The sequence below is a fragment of the Nicotiana attenuata genome, unplaced genomic scaffold, assembly GCF_001879085.1.
Source record: "Nicotiana attenuata strain UT unplaced genomic scaffold, NIATTr2, whole genome shotgun sequence".
Taxonomy (NCBI): domain Eukaryota; kingdom Viridiplantae; phylum Streptophyta; class Magnoliopsida; order Solanales; family Solanaceae; genus Nicotiana; species Nicotiana attenuata.
The window spans coordinates 28,592-43,822 of NW_017674623.1; positions in this window are offsets into that span (position 1 = coordinate 28,592).

Here is a 15,231-nt window from a genome sequence, read left to right on the forward strand (position 1 = left end):
TCCCTTCTACTCTGGTTTTCGGTCAGAGTAGAGTGCCCGACTTCTAAGCAGTGAATATCATTCTTTATAAGGCCAACGACACAGAGGCGGCTCAACACTACATATCGCCTAAAGCAAAAATTTAAAAAAATGCATCAAAAGACATTCGAGGTTAAGAAATACTTTTTCATATCTAATCCTTTGATAATTTCATTAGTTTAATATTGAAAAATGTCCAAAAAGCACTTAAAGAATAGAAGACGATTTCACAAAATCATAGTTATAAAAAAAATTGATTCAAGTTGAAGTGGATTAGACAAATTAAGAAGTTGAGCTCATCCACCATGCGTGAGGTAACAAAAAAGAATAATAAAAAATAGGAAGTAAATGCAAATTTAATAATCTATAATTTTTATTATAAACTTTAAAAATTGATAACAAATGATTAAGCTATTTTATTTATCACTAATAATAAATACATAATTATTTATATTATATATAATTTGAGTAAATTCGGGGCCTTAATTTTTTGGAGGCCTAAAGCCACTGCTTTAGTGGCTTTAGGGTTGAGCCGCCACTGCAACGACATAAACCACGGCCAATGAAATATACTAGCGACATAAGCAACCGTGTGACAATTACCAATGCACCTGTTCGCGAGTTGACCACATACATAAATCATGCCATGCAAACATTAAAAGAACAAATGATACCGTGATGTTTTATTTTTTCTTCCAATCCTAAAAGCTACTGGAAAGAGGCTGCTTGTTATCCATACTTTTTTGGTTAATTAAAAAGCGATTAGAGGGAACAAACAAATAATTGGGACGATATTCTTTTCCTTTTTCAACCAAAAGCTTGAATTATGGGGCACTTTAGAGAGTAAAGAGTTTTAGGATAAGTAGAAATGAGATTGTATACCTGCCACTACAAGTTTAGTTTAGCATGAGAAAGACCAAAGTCGATGTGATACTAAAATAAATTGCAGTGTCAAAGTGCAAACAAACTAGAGAAGGGATTCCAGGGTGTTATGTGATAGAAGGATGTACCGAAGTGAAAGGTAAGTTCTACAAATAACTATAAGATCGAAAATGTACGTTATATCATAGTGAATATTGGGCCATTAAAGTCTAACATATTTACAAGATGAGTGTTGCAGAGATGTGATGCTAAGATGAATGTGCGGTCATACCAAATCTGCTAAAAGGTAGTGCAAGTACATAACACGCATTGAGGATAAAATAAGAGGCTGCTTGAGATAGTTTGAACATGTCCTGCAACGGCCTCAGATGTACCGATCCATAGGTGTGAAACTATGGTGAGTGAAAGTATTATAAGAGACGTGGTAGATTTTAAAACCACATAAAGGAAGTTGCCTTGAAAGACCCTAAAAATTCTTGGCATATTTAAGTAAAGACAAGGTTCAATGGAAGAAAAAATCCATGAGTTGAGAACAAGTTTTATTCTCAATAGAGAACTTCTAATTTTATTACTATTATTACTAATATTTATAAATATTAACTTATTTTCTACTTTTTGGTTATTTATGATGGGTTTACAGTACCTTAGCTTTATGTTTTGATGATGTAACAAACTTACTGTCAAAGAACCAGATAAGGGACTTGACACACTTGGTACACAACTCAATCAATGGACTCAAACTAATGTACGTGTCAAAGAACCAGATAAGGGACCTGACACACTTGGTACATGATAACTAGGGAATATGACGCATTTTACACCCCTTCATGCTCAAGCTTTGATTAGAAATGTGTACAAAATAGTACCAAAGGCTCATAAGTTGTGCTTGATTGCAGGTTTGATCAACAAGGTGACAAGGTGTCTAAGATCAACTCAAAAAGGAGTGAAACTTGCACAAGTACCAAGACAAGACAAAGCTCAGGCAGAACAAGGCCAGTGCGGCCGCACACCATTCTATGCGGTCCGCACAAGTGAGGTTCAGAGAGGCTGCTATTCAGGCACAAAGGCAATGCGGCCGCACGAGATTTTGTGCGGTCCGCACTAGGATCAGTGCGGCCGCACTCGATTTAGTGTGGTCCGCAGAGGGAAGGTTCAGAGAGTTTCCAATTTCAAGTTTGAAGCCCAATGCGGTATGCGCTCCATTTCATGCGGACCTCACTAGAAGCCACCGCGGCTGCACTAGACTTTGTGCGGTCTGCATTGCCTAAGTTCAGAGAGCTGGAAATTCAAGTCAAGAGCCTTAGTGCGGCCGCACGTGATTTTGTGCAGTCCGCACTAGCCCCGCAGGGATATTTTTGTTCGAGATTTTTAGCCTAGTATAAATAGATTCTTTTCCCATTTTTAGGTAGGCAGATAGTTTTGTACGTAGAGCTGCACTCGTGACTTGGGTTATTTTGCTATTTGGAGTAATTTTAGCTTAATTTTACCATTGAATCTTCAAGTTCTTCTTAGTAATTAATTATTATGATTTTATCTTCATCTATTTCTTTATTTTTCTCTGATTATGAGTAGCTAGACCCATCAGCTAGGGTTGTGGCTCAACCCTAGTGTGGGTAATTGATGGGTCTTGTATTTTAGGGCTTGATTGACTATGGGTATTTGATATTTGGGCTAATTTCATATTTTATTGCTAAATTAGTGGTTGCAAATACTAGTTTGTGTTTAGTTGACTTTTGCTCTTCTTGAGAAAGAGAGCCTAAGTCTCTAAAATTAGTCCAACAAGGAATTGGGGCATACTCAAGAGAATTGATAGCCCCAATTAAAGGGTTAAACCGAGAGATCGTAATACCCGACTTGAACCTTAATTGCTTGTGCAAATTTACATACCCAATTGGTCTTGAGAAAGCCAATTCGGGCAAAATCACTCAAACTACCGAGAGGTATAGAGTGAGTAGAATCGAGCAATGGTTATATCATACTCCCCAAATGTGTCAATCTAGCTTTAGACTCAAGAATCCGTCAATCGACCACCTAGGTGAAAGTCACTACCCTAGTGCCTTTTAATCATTTGAACAACTCTCACTAGTTTAATCCTAGCTTATTTTAGTTTAAATGAGCATTGTAGTTTTATAAAAATCAGAATCATAATTAAAACCAAAAATGTGTAGAAGTGCAATTTGGAGCAAATACACAACTCCACTTTAGATAGACAACCAACTCCAATATCTAGCTCCCTGTGGAAATCGATCCCGACCCTAAATCGGGTAAAAGCTGCTTCGACCCCTCTCTCGCTACTCAATAGCAGGGCAGGGTTGGCTTCGATCAGTACACAACTCAATCAATGGACTCAAGCTAATATGCATTGCTATGGCTTCAGAAGATAAAGAATCAACACAGGGAGGGACCTGATCCCCTTGGTTTTCCCTGACAGTAGTACGAATTCAACTATCTACAGCTGGAAAGTGACTGCCTGCACTGTACACACAAACAGTACAACAGTCACTCCCCATTGACCAACCAAGTGATTACATCATTCAATTGATGTTTTCCAAGTTGTATTAACAAAGAACATGACAACAAAACATCACTTGAACACTTGAGAATTATTCAAGCACTCTAACCATTCATCTGTCAAGCATTCAATTATCAAGTGCATCAAGAACAAAGTACAACACTACTAGGGATCAGTTCCTACAACAAGTCTCTTGTATGTCCTTAGTTGAGTTGTAACTTTGTAATTGTTCTTCATTGTAATTCCTACTTTGCTTATCTGGAAGATTTATTTAGGAACCCCTTGTAAACCATAAACCATCAGTGCTTATGTCGTGAGAGTTAGTCATGAGTTGAAGTCTTTGTAATAGGTGTACTGCAAAGTGGCTTGTAATAGGTGTATTACAAGTTAGGGAGGGATTAAGAGTTTAATTCCTAGATTGCATAGGTTGTAATCTAAAGATTGCTCATAGTGAAGTTGAAATCCTACCAGTGTAGGTCGTGGTTTTTTTATCCCCTTGAGCAGGAATTTTTTCATATAAAAGTTCCCTGTTCCATTTACTTACTGTTACATTAGCGATTATCTGTGGAAACCTATATAGGACCTGGTCTCTATATAGTTTGGTGGACTCATATATTCTATCAATTGGTACCAGAGCGGGTTCTTTCTGTCAGGTTAACACCTAGAAAGGATCCTCATAGCTGCTCCACCAGACTTTGAAGAGGGTCAATCTAACTACAGACCTCCTAGGTTCAATGGAAAATACTATGGGTAGTGGAAGACAAGAATGCATGACTTCATTAAGGCAGAAGATTCCGAGTTGTGCAATATTATTTGTGATGGTCCTTATGTCCCAACAAAGAAGGTTGGATACCCTGTGACGATGCCAAAGACCAGGAAAGAATACAATGATGCAGATAGTAAAGCTGTGGAGAAAAACGTTCGTGCCAAGAAAATCTTGGTGTGTGGCATAGGACTTGATGAATATAACAGGATCTCAGCCTGTCAATCCACCAAGGAGATATAGGAAGCTCTACAAACAGCACACGAGGGAACCACTCAAGTAAAGCAATCTAAGATTGACATGTTCACCACTGAGTATGAGCTCTTCAGAATGAAGGATGATGAATCCATTCAAGACATGCACACACGATTCACTTCCATCATAAATGCTCTACACTCGCTTGGTGCAATCATTCCTAGGAACAAGCTCGTGAGGAAAATTCTCATGGGAGAGTAAAGTGAATGCCATTATTGAAAGCAAAGGATTTGCAGGCGCTGACCATAGATGAGCTAGTTGGTAATCTGAAAACCTACGAAATGAAAAAGAAGAAGGACGGTGAAAGAAGATAACCAAAGAAGGAAAAGAACCTGGTACTCAAGGCTGAAATCAATGACTCAAGTGAGGAGGACAGTGACATGGCTTACTTAACCAGAAGGTTTCAGAAAATGGTTCGAAGAAATGGAGGTATACCAAAGAGAGGTAGTTCCAGCAGACCAAATAATTATGACCTCTATCATAAATGCGGAAATCCAGGACATTTCATCAAGGATTTCCCTCTCCTAAAGAAAGAATATTTCAAGCACAACTCTGATAAAGCAGCCAAGAGGAACTCGGTTCCTGACAAATGCTTCAAAAGAAAGAACGCCGCTGACAATGTTGTGAAGCAAGCTCTTGCGGCATGGGGAGATTCCTCCAGTGAGTCTGAAGAAGAAAATTATGCAGGTGATAGTTCTATGATGGCAGTTGAAAGTGAAGCCAATGAATATGATTCAATATTTGCTTCGATGGCTCAGTCATACAATGATGAAGATGATGACAATGATGAGGTAAATTTTAGGGATGTTCAGAGAAATCTGAAATCCTACTCTCCTAAAAAGCTCATGTCATTAGCAAATGTGTTAATTGATGCATATCATAGTCTTGTAGATGATAAGGATGCCTTAACCACAGAGTTAGGAGATGCTGAATAAACTAGAGATGACTTGGTAGTTTGTGTGGTTGATTTGAAGGAAACCATAGGTAATCTGGAAAATGGAAAGGAGGTTCTAACTGAGAAAGTTGCTAGTGTAGAACATGAAAGAGACGGTTTGATGGTAGTAGTTGTTGACTTAAAAGAAACCATTGAAAATTTTAGTAAAGAAAAGAATGACTTAGTTGGGAAAGTTAATGCCTTAGAGCAAGAAAAAGATGACCTCTTAGTTGTGATTATAGACTTGAAGGAAACAATAGAGGAACTCAAAGGAGAATGTAGGCTTGGAAACTCTGAGAAAGGAAAAGAATTTGCTAGTGAAGCACATATTAGGCTTGAAAACGAGTTAAATGTTGTAAAAACTAGTTTATGTGCTGAACTTGAGAAAAATAGACAACTTCAAGCAGAATTGGAAAGAGTAAAAAATGATCTTGAGAAGTCTCTTAAGTGGACCTGGTTCTCGAATGTTATTACTGCCATGTACGTTAACAATGGTGGAAACAGGCAGGGAATAGGGTTTCAAAGGGAGAGAATTCCTTATAACCCTCATAGCAAGTATGTTGTTGTACCCGATAATTGGTTGTGTACCCACTGTGGGAATAATGGGCATTTCAAAGAAAATTGCCAGGCCAGGGTTCAGTTTCTTAAGAAAAACAAAGTTTTTACTGAAAGAGTAACTGCTGAAAGAGGACCAGGTGCACCCATAAAAAGCGCATGTCACCTGCATGGACTAGAAGAGCACTTACTCATCCTCTTGTTTATTACAAGGGACCCATACTTGCTTGGGTTCCTAACGTGATTTCCTTGTGCAGGGAACAGTAAAAGGAAGTAGTCAACAATGGTTCATGGACAGTGGATGCTCAAAGCACATGACTGGGAATACCTTGGACTTTCTTTCACTAAAATCCCTGCAATGAGGGAGTGTATCCTTTGGTAATGGGAAAAAGGGGTACATTCTTGGAGTTGGAAAGATTGGAAAATCACTCACTCACTCAATTGAGAATGTGTACTATGTCAATGGTCTTAAGTACAATATCTTGAGTGTTTCTCAAATATGTGATAAAGGAAACAAGGTGGAGTTCTTGTCAAAGATATGCACAGTTACAAATCTAGTAACTGGTGAAGTGGTACTTGTGGCCAAAAGATACAAGAACATCTGCATTGCTGATTTTGAGTCCCTACAAAGTGGTGATCTGAGTTGCTTGAAAGCAGTTGATGATGATGCTGAGCTGTGGCACAGAAGATTGGGGCATGCAAGCTTCTCTCTACTGAATAAACTAGTTCAGAAGGACCTGATTCGTGGTCTGCCCAAGTCAAAGTTCAAAGAGCACAAGGTATGTGATGCCTGCGCTAGAGGGAAGGATGTGAAATCCTCATTCAAACCAAAGAAGGATGTCAGCACCTCAAAACCACTTGATCCGGATCTATGTGGTCCTATGAGAGTGCAAAGCAGGGGAGGAAAAAGATACATTTTTGTAATAGTGGATGACTATTCAAGATTCACTTGGACTCTGTTCCTTAGAACAATAGATGAGACCTTTGAAGTGTTTGTAGCCTTTGTGAAGAAAATTCAAGTGAAGATAGAATCAAAAGTAGCATGCATTAGATCAGATCATGGAGCAGAATTTGACAATGCTAAGTTTGATGAATTCTGCAACGAGAATGGCATTACACACAACTTATCAAGCCCCTAGAACTCCACAGCAAAATGGAGTTGTGGAAAGGAAGAACAGAACCCTTGAAGAAATGGCAAGGACAATGTTGATCGATAGTGGGATTGCTAAGAACTTCTGGGCTGAAGCTGTCAACACTGCCTACTACTTGGTGAACAGGTGCATGATCAGGTCTCTCTTGAACAAAACTCCCTATGAGTTGCTAAATGGAAGGAAGCCCAAGCTGACTCACTTAGGAACATTTGGGTGCAAATGTTATGTTCTCAAAAATGGAAAGGATCAGCTTGCAAAATTTGATACCAAGAGTGATGAAGGAACCTTCTTGGGATATTCTTCTCAAAGTAAAGCCTACAAGGTATACAATAAGCGGACTCAATGTGTAAAGGAGAGTGTACATGTAATCTTTGACGAGTCCTACCTCTCCTGTGAGAAAAGCAACAAGGATGATCAAGATGGAGAGCCCCTGCTAGTTCCAGGTGAGGTCATTGATATGGAAAACGGAAAGGCAAGATATGATGAGTCAAGTGAAGGAGACAAGTGAAGACAATGTTGTTTCTTCCTCATCAGCCGGAGAGGAACCAAGTACGATAATTACAACCACTGAAGCTGAAGAAAGAGTGGTTGATGCAGTTCAAAGTACTCCACAGGTAGCTGAAAGAAGGATACAAGGGAACCAGTCAGGATTACCCAGCTCCTCTACAAATGAAGCTCAAGTGCCCAACTGGAAACACAAAAGCTCCCATCCTCTTGACAACATAATTACCCCTCTGGATTCAGGAGTGCAAACCAGATCAAAAGCCAGAAATTCTTTTGCCTTCTCAGCTTTCTTTCCCAAATAGAGCCCAAAAACATTAAGGAAGCCTTAAAAGATGCAGACTGGATCACAGCTATGCAAGATGAGCTGCATCAATTTGAAAGTAACAAAGTGTGGCACCTGGTACCTAGACCCTCAGATTGTACCATCATAGGAACCGGGTGGGTATTCAGGAACAAGCTTGATGAACATGGGAACACTAGAAGGAACAAGGCAAGGTTAGTTGTCCAGGGTTACAATCAGGAAGAAGGAATTGATTATGATGAGACTTTTGCTCCGGTTGCTCGTATGGAAGCTATCAGAATCCTCAATGCCTTTGCATCACATATGGAATTCACTCTATTCCAAATGGATGTCAAAAGTGCATTTCTAAATGGTTTCCTCAAAGAAGAAGTCTATGTAAAGCAACCCCCAGGTTTTGAATGTCATGAACACCCCGATCGTGTGTTCAAATTGAACAAGGCACTGTATGGGTTAAAGAAGGCTGCTCGAGCTTGGTATGAAAGGTTGTCAAAGTTTCTCTTAGAAAATGGTTTAACAAGAGGGAAAATTGACAACACTTTGTTTCTGAAGAAACGAGGGAGGAACCTGCTCATTGTTCAGTTATACGTTGATGATATCATCTTTGGGGCAACAGCTGATTCACTATGTGAGGAATTTGCAAAACTTATGGAAAGTGAGTTTGAGATGAGCATGATTGGTGAGTTGCATTTCTTCTTGGGTCTTCGATAACTACGGATTTTGACGTGTTTCATGCTCTTTCTTGCTTACGCTTTGATTATAAATTCTTACAAATTAGACCCGAATGGCTCATAAGTTGTGCTTGATTGCAGGTTTGAGCAACAAAGTGACGAGATGTCAAAGATCGGCTCAAAATGAGTGAAACCTGCACAAGTACCAAAGACAAGACAAAACTCAAGAGAAACAGACCTAGTGCGGCCGCGGTCCACTTTGTGCGGTCCGCACTAGGGAGATTCAGAGAGTTAGATTTTCAGGCATCAAGTTAGTGCGGCCGCAGAAGGTTTTGTGCGGTCCGCACTGAGGCACCGCAACCTCACTATCATTTTGTGCGGTCCGCGGAAGCAAACTTCAGAGAGATGCTAAGTGCCAAGGATCAAGCCTGTGCGGTCCGCGGTCGTGTTTGTGCGGACCGCGGTAGAGACCTCCGCGGCTGCAGTCCATTCTATGCGGTCCGCGGAGCCTGAGTTCAGAGAGCCAAGATTTCAAGTCCAAGAGCGTAGTGCGGCCGCAGTCCATTTTGTGCGGCCCGCACTGACCCCGCAGGGGTATTTTTGTCCAGTTTTTTCAACTTAGTATAAATAGAACATTTTTCCATTTTTAGGGTAACCAGTTATTATCAAACATCAGTTGCGCTCGTGAGAAGCTATTTTGTAGCCATTTTGGGCACTTTAACATAGTTTTAGCAATTGTATCTTTATCTCTACTTCAGTAATTTAATATTATGTCTTTTTCTTCATCTATTTCTTTGATTTTATCTTCAAGCATGAGTAGCTAGACCCATTAGCTAGGGTTGTGGCTCAACCCTAATGTGGGTAATTGATGGGTGTTGTAATTTAAGGTTAGATTGTTTATGGGTATTTGTTATTTGGGTCAATTTTATGGTTTACTTTATGAATTAGTGGTTGCAAACACTAGTTTGTACTAAGTTGACTTGAGCTCTTCTTGAGAAAGAGAGCCTAAGTCTCCAAAATTGACTCAACAAGGAATTGGAATGGACTCAAGAGATTTGATAGCCCCAATTAAAGGGTTAAACCTCGAGAGAGTAATTACCCCACCTGAACCCTAGTTGCTCGGGCAAATATGCATACCCAACTGGTCTCGAGAGAGTCAATTGGGCAAAACCACTCTTTCTACCGAGAGGTGTAGAGTGGGTAGTATTGAGCAACGGTTATAACATATTTCCCCAATCATGTCAATCGTACCTTAGATGCAATTACCCGTCAATTAGCCACCTAGGTGAAAGTCACTACCCTAGTGCCTTTTAAACCATTAGATACAACTTTTAGCAATTTACTTTTAGTCTAATCTAGCTGTATTTACAATTAGTAGTTGATAATAGTAGAATATAAAGAAAATCCCAAAAATTATGAGTATATCAATTAAGAACACACGCACAATCCTAAGCTAAATAGATACTCAACTCCAATCCTAGTCTCTGGGATTCGATCCCGACCCAAAATCGGGTAAAAGCTATTGCGACCCTCTCTCGCTACTTTTTAGTGGTGCGGAGTTGGCTGCGATTAGTCTGCAATTGAAGCAGTCCACAAAGGGAACATTCATCAGTCAGCAATAATATATCAATGAGCTTCTGAAGAGGTTTGATATGGAAGCATCAAAAGTGATTGACACTCCCATTGCTACTGCTACAGACATGGATGAATCTGGCTCTCCGGTAAATCAAACCATGTATAGAGGCATTATTGGGTCTCTTCTCTATCTCACTGCCAGCAGGCCAGATATTGTCTTCAGTTTGGGACTATGTGCAAGGTTTCAGTCAAATCCCAAGGAATCTCATCTAAAGGCTGCCAAAAGAATTCTGAGATATCTTAAGGGAACACAGGACCTGGTCCTGTACTACCCTTCAGGTGACAATTTTAATCTTATTGGATATGCTGATGCTGACTATGCAGGTTATCTTGTGGACAGGAAAAGCACATCTTGAATGGCTCACTTTCTAGGATCATGTCTTATTTCATGGGGAACAAGGAAGGATAATTCAGTTGCTCTTTCAACAGCTAAAGCAGAATATGTTGTTGCAGCTTCCTGTTGTGCTCAGCTCCTATGGATCAAACAGCAATTGGAAGATTTTGGTGTGTACACTGGCTGTGTGCCTCTTCTATGTGACAACACCAGTGCACTCAACATGGACAAGAACCCGGTCCAGCATAAAAAAACCAAGCACATTGATGTGAGACATCATTTTCTCAGGGACAATGTGGAAAAGGGGCTTATCTGCATGAAGTTCTGTAGTACAGAAGACCGAATTGCAGATATCTTCACCGAAGCACTGAGCAGAGAACATTTTGAGAGAAACAGGCCGGAACTGGGGCTAATAAAGCTATTGGGAACATGATTCCTACCATATGGCTACGAAAATCACATTCACATAAAATTAGCTAAAGTGTTTTCTATCCAAGTCTAACTCACTTCAATACAGGTGCAGGTAGACACGCATGATGATTATAGCAGTTGCAGAAGCACTGCATGATCGGTAAAAGAGGGTTGAGAATTTTTGAAAGACCGGTCAAGAACCTGGTTCTTGTACCACAGGTTAGTAGTCTTGTGTTTTCTTCTCATACATATCTCAAAAGGAAACAAAAATTGAGTGCCACATCATCAATCTTTTTAGACCCTGTATGTCACATTTTTTCGTTCAAATCCCTTCACTTCCCTCTGAAACGTTGCATCTTTCCAAAAATCTACCGCCGTTTCAGAACACGTTTCTCTCTCCCTCATAATTGCCTTCTTCCTCTTTAAAAACCTCTCATCTCCAAACCTTGAACGATCATCTCTCTCTTTCTCAGCCTCTCCAAAACCTTCAAACCGATCATCCACCATGGCTGAAAATCAAACAACCTTCCCACCATTGAAGAGAAAACCCTCGACTTCTCTGCTCCTAGTGAAACACCTACATTCCCCTCTCCACCACTATTGAAATTGAAGCACCTAAACCTGATTCTCTTTCACCCTCTGTCTCTCTCACCACTCCCTCAGACCCTTCTCTTCCTCTAAGTGTTGAGAACTCAGAAACCCCTAAACTCGATAGTATCTCGTCTTTGTCGCCTGAGATTCTCAAAGAACAAAGCAAGGATGAAGAAAAGAGTGAGACTCCACAGGTATAAAAGGTTTCTGAAGATAGTTTTGATCAGTATACAGGTACTCCCGTCTCGGATATTGTTGCACCCATGGAATCTCAGGAGAGGGAGGCCATAAAAAACATGTTGGCCATCTTTGTTGAAGGACCAGTGAATGAGGAAACCTCTACTATGCCCAGTCTCAGGGGAAAGAGACTCAGTCGTTGGTGGGAGAAGGAATAATGGTGCTCTTGGAACAACTTGCACCAGAAGAGACTACCGGGACCCCTCTTGAAGGACCTGACCCCTCTCTTGAGAAAACAGGTCCGGAATCTTCTTCCTAGGTCAGTTTCGACCCTGCTCCTTCTCCTCACTTTGATGTTGAGCCTTTGGAAGTAGTGGCTCCTGCTATGAGGTCCAGTGATGAAGAAGATCAGGATAATGTTGCTCTAGATGCTTCATTGCCAGAAGAAGGCCAGTAGCCACTCCTGAGCCCTCTCCTAAGCGACCTACTACGAGGTTGCAAAAAAGGAGGCTCTTGAGTCTTCCCTGCAGAAGAATAAAAGGAGTAGCAAGAAGAAGAAAAAGAGGCTAGTGAAGAATGGAGAGATTGTTTGTGAAAAGAACATTCCTGTAGTAGAAGTGGATGAGGAAGCTCAAGAGGAACCAAGTTCCTTGGTCAAAAGAACTAAGAAAAAGAAATAATTTGCTGAAGGTTCTTCAGAGGAGGCTGTTGGAATGCCCAGTAAAAAGTTAGTGAAAAGTGGTGACAAGATGAAGCAAGTGGTGGTTGAAGAGTCAATGTCTGATGATGATATTCCAGTGAAATCGAGTGGAAAGGGTAAGTCTAGTGTGAAGTCTGGTAAAAGAAGATTGGAGAATGTGAAGGAACCCGGTTCTGTAAAGAAAGTGCAACGTGAAAGTGTGTCTGGTAAAGAAAGGTTGAGGTACCAGAAGGTCCTCTGGGGTCGCACATTTGACCCAGAGATATCTGAGATGACCGGCATGAGGCAAATCCTTGAAATGGTCGAATTTCAACAGTGGGGACATCTGTTCAAAGTGGATGTGCCCAAGGTTTATGAGGATGAGGTCCAAAGTTTCTATGCTGACCTCTTCACTGTTGAATATGACCATATCCATGCACTGGTAAATGGAGTTGACATTGTTATGGACTCTGCTCTGCTAGGAGACATACTTAAGATTCCTGCTGACGGTATGTCTTCTGTTAAGGATGTCTGTGGCTCAAACATTAGGCATGCTATAGCTAAGGAGGGAGTAGTGCAGCGGGGGGAACGGGTGCATAGGAAAGCTTTGCTTTCTGTTTATCAGCTCCTGTTTGAGTTGGTGAACAAGGTCCTGTTACCTCGTGCTGAGAGGAGGTCTATCACTTCCAAGTCTGATCTGTATCTTATGGAAGCACTAGATGGGTTCCGATCTGTTAATCTGCCCGCCATAATGATTGAGCACATGCAAAAGGTGACAGCTTTCAAAGATGGAAATCATGGTCTCCCCTATGGATTTTTTCTCACACATGTCTTCAAATTCTTCAATGTGCCTTTGGGACAGCCCAAGATGGGGACCAAGAAGCAGACCTTCTCGCAAACTACTCTAGAGGAATATGAATGTGTTGAAAAAGGTAGGGGGTAGGAAGCACTTCGACGAACTCACATCTTATCAATGCTCGGAACAGTCCTACTGAGGAGATTAGGAAGTTGAAGGCAAGGAATGCCATTCTAGAGACTCAGCTAAGTCAGGCTCAAGAGGCACTAGGGTCCTCTAGTTCTTCAAGTGCATAGGTTGCTCGTCTGACCAAAGAAAATGCTGATCTCAGGCAACAGGTTGAGAACCTGAAGGAGAAACTGCTCACAGAGAAAATGTCTGCAAATACTAGGATTGATCTCGTTCTCAACACTCTTGCTGCTGCTTCCAAGCCCTCTCCCTCTAGTGTCCCCTAGGCTAATCCTCCAGTGACCAGTGACCAGTTTCCAGTTTATCTTTTTTGTTGTGATGACTTTGTGGTAGTTTTTTTTTTTTGTGGTATGGATGGAATTCACTTGTACTGCTCCCGCTGTTAACAGTCCAAATCTGCTTTTGTTGTAATGGCAAAGGCTTATGTTTTACAAAATTAATGAAGACTCTCCTCTTTTTCTGTAAATGCTTATGTTTCTCTGCTTCTCTTTTCTATCATGTTGTGTGCACATATATGGCATGAGTTAGTTAGGCTAGACTTCTTTATGCTAATTGCTTGCTTGTGTATTTTTAATGATGCCAAAAAGGAGAAAAATAATATGATAAATTGAAGTAGGGAGATCTGATTAAGGGGGAAGCAAAAAGTCAGGGGGAACTTGTGAAGTTCCTGGTACTTTATCTGATTTTTGTTGCTCTAAACATGATTGTCAATTTCTAAGTTTGTCATCATCAAAAAGGGGGAAATTGATGGGTTTACAGTACCTTAGCTTTACATTTTGATGATCTAACAAACTTACTGTCAAAGAACCAGATAAGGGACCTGACACACTTGGTACACAATTCAATCAATGGACTCAAGCTAATGTGCGTGTCAAAGAACCAGATAAGGTACCTGACACACTTGGTATACAACTCAATCAATGGACTCAAGCTAATGTGCGTTGCTATGGCTTCAGAAGATAAAGAATCAACACAAGGAGGGACCTGATCTCCTTGGGTTTCCCTGACAGCAGTACGAAGTCAACTGTCTACAGCTGGAAAGTGACTGCATGCACTGTACACGCAAACAGTGCAGCACAATACAACAGTCACTCCCCATTGACCAACCAAGTGATTACATCATTCAAGTGATGTCTTCCAAGTTGTATTAACAAAGAACATTACAACAAAACATCACTTGAACACTTGAGAATTATTCAAGCACTCCAACCGTTCATCTGTCAAGCATTCAATTCTCAAGTGCATCAAGAACAAAGTACAACATTACTACGGACCAGTTCCTACAGGAAGTCTCTTGTATGTCCTTAGTTGAGTTGTCACTTTGTAATTGTTCTTCATTGTAATTCCTACTTTGCTTCTCTAGAAGCTTTATTTAAGAACCCCTTGTAAACCATAAACTATCAGTGTTTGTGTCGTGACTAGAGTTAGTCATGAGTTGAAGTCTTTGTAATAGGTGTATTGCAAAGTTGTCACGACGCAATTTCCGAACCCGGTCATGATGGCGCCTCTCGTGAAGACAAGGCCAGCCAACTAACCCAAATCGTCTCTTTAACAACTATTAAACATAAATGAATAGTTAATTACAACTTAACGGCAATAATAACCGGTGTTTACAACCCAACACAACCCGACCGGGGTGTCACAAGTCACGAGCATCTAAAGAAAACCTTAACACAACTACAGGCCAATAAATATATACTAGTAAAATTTCTGGTAACTAAAGACAACATCCGGTGTTGCGAACGCTGGCGGTCACCTTGCTCAGCTACAATAACAATACCTTCAATCCGCTAATAACCCGCTACCGGGTGAACGATACCTGCAACTGCACGCGAGGTGCAGGGAGTAAAGTGAGTACTTCCAACTCAGTGAGTAA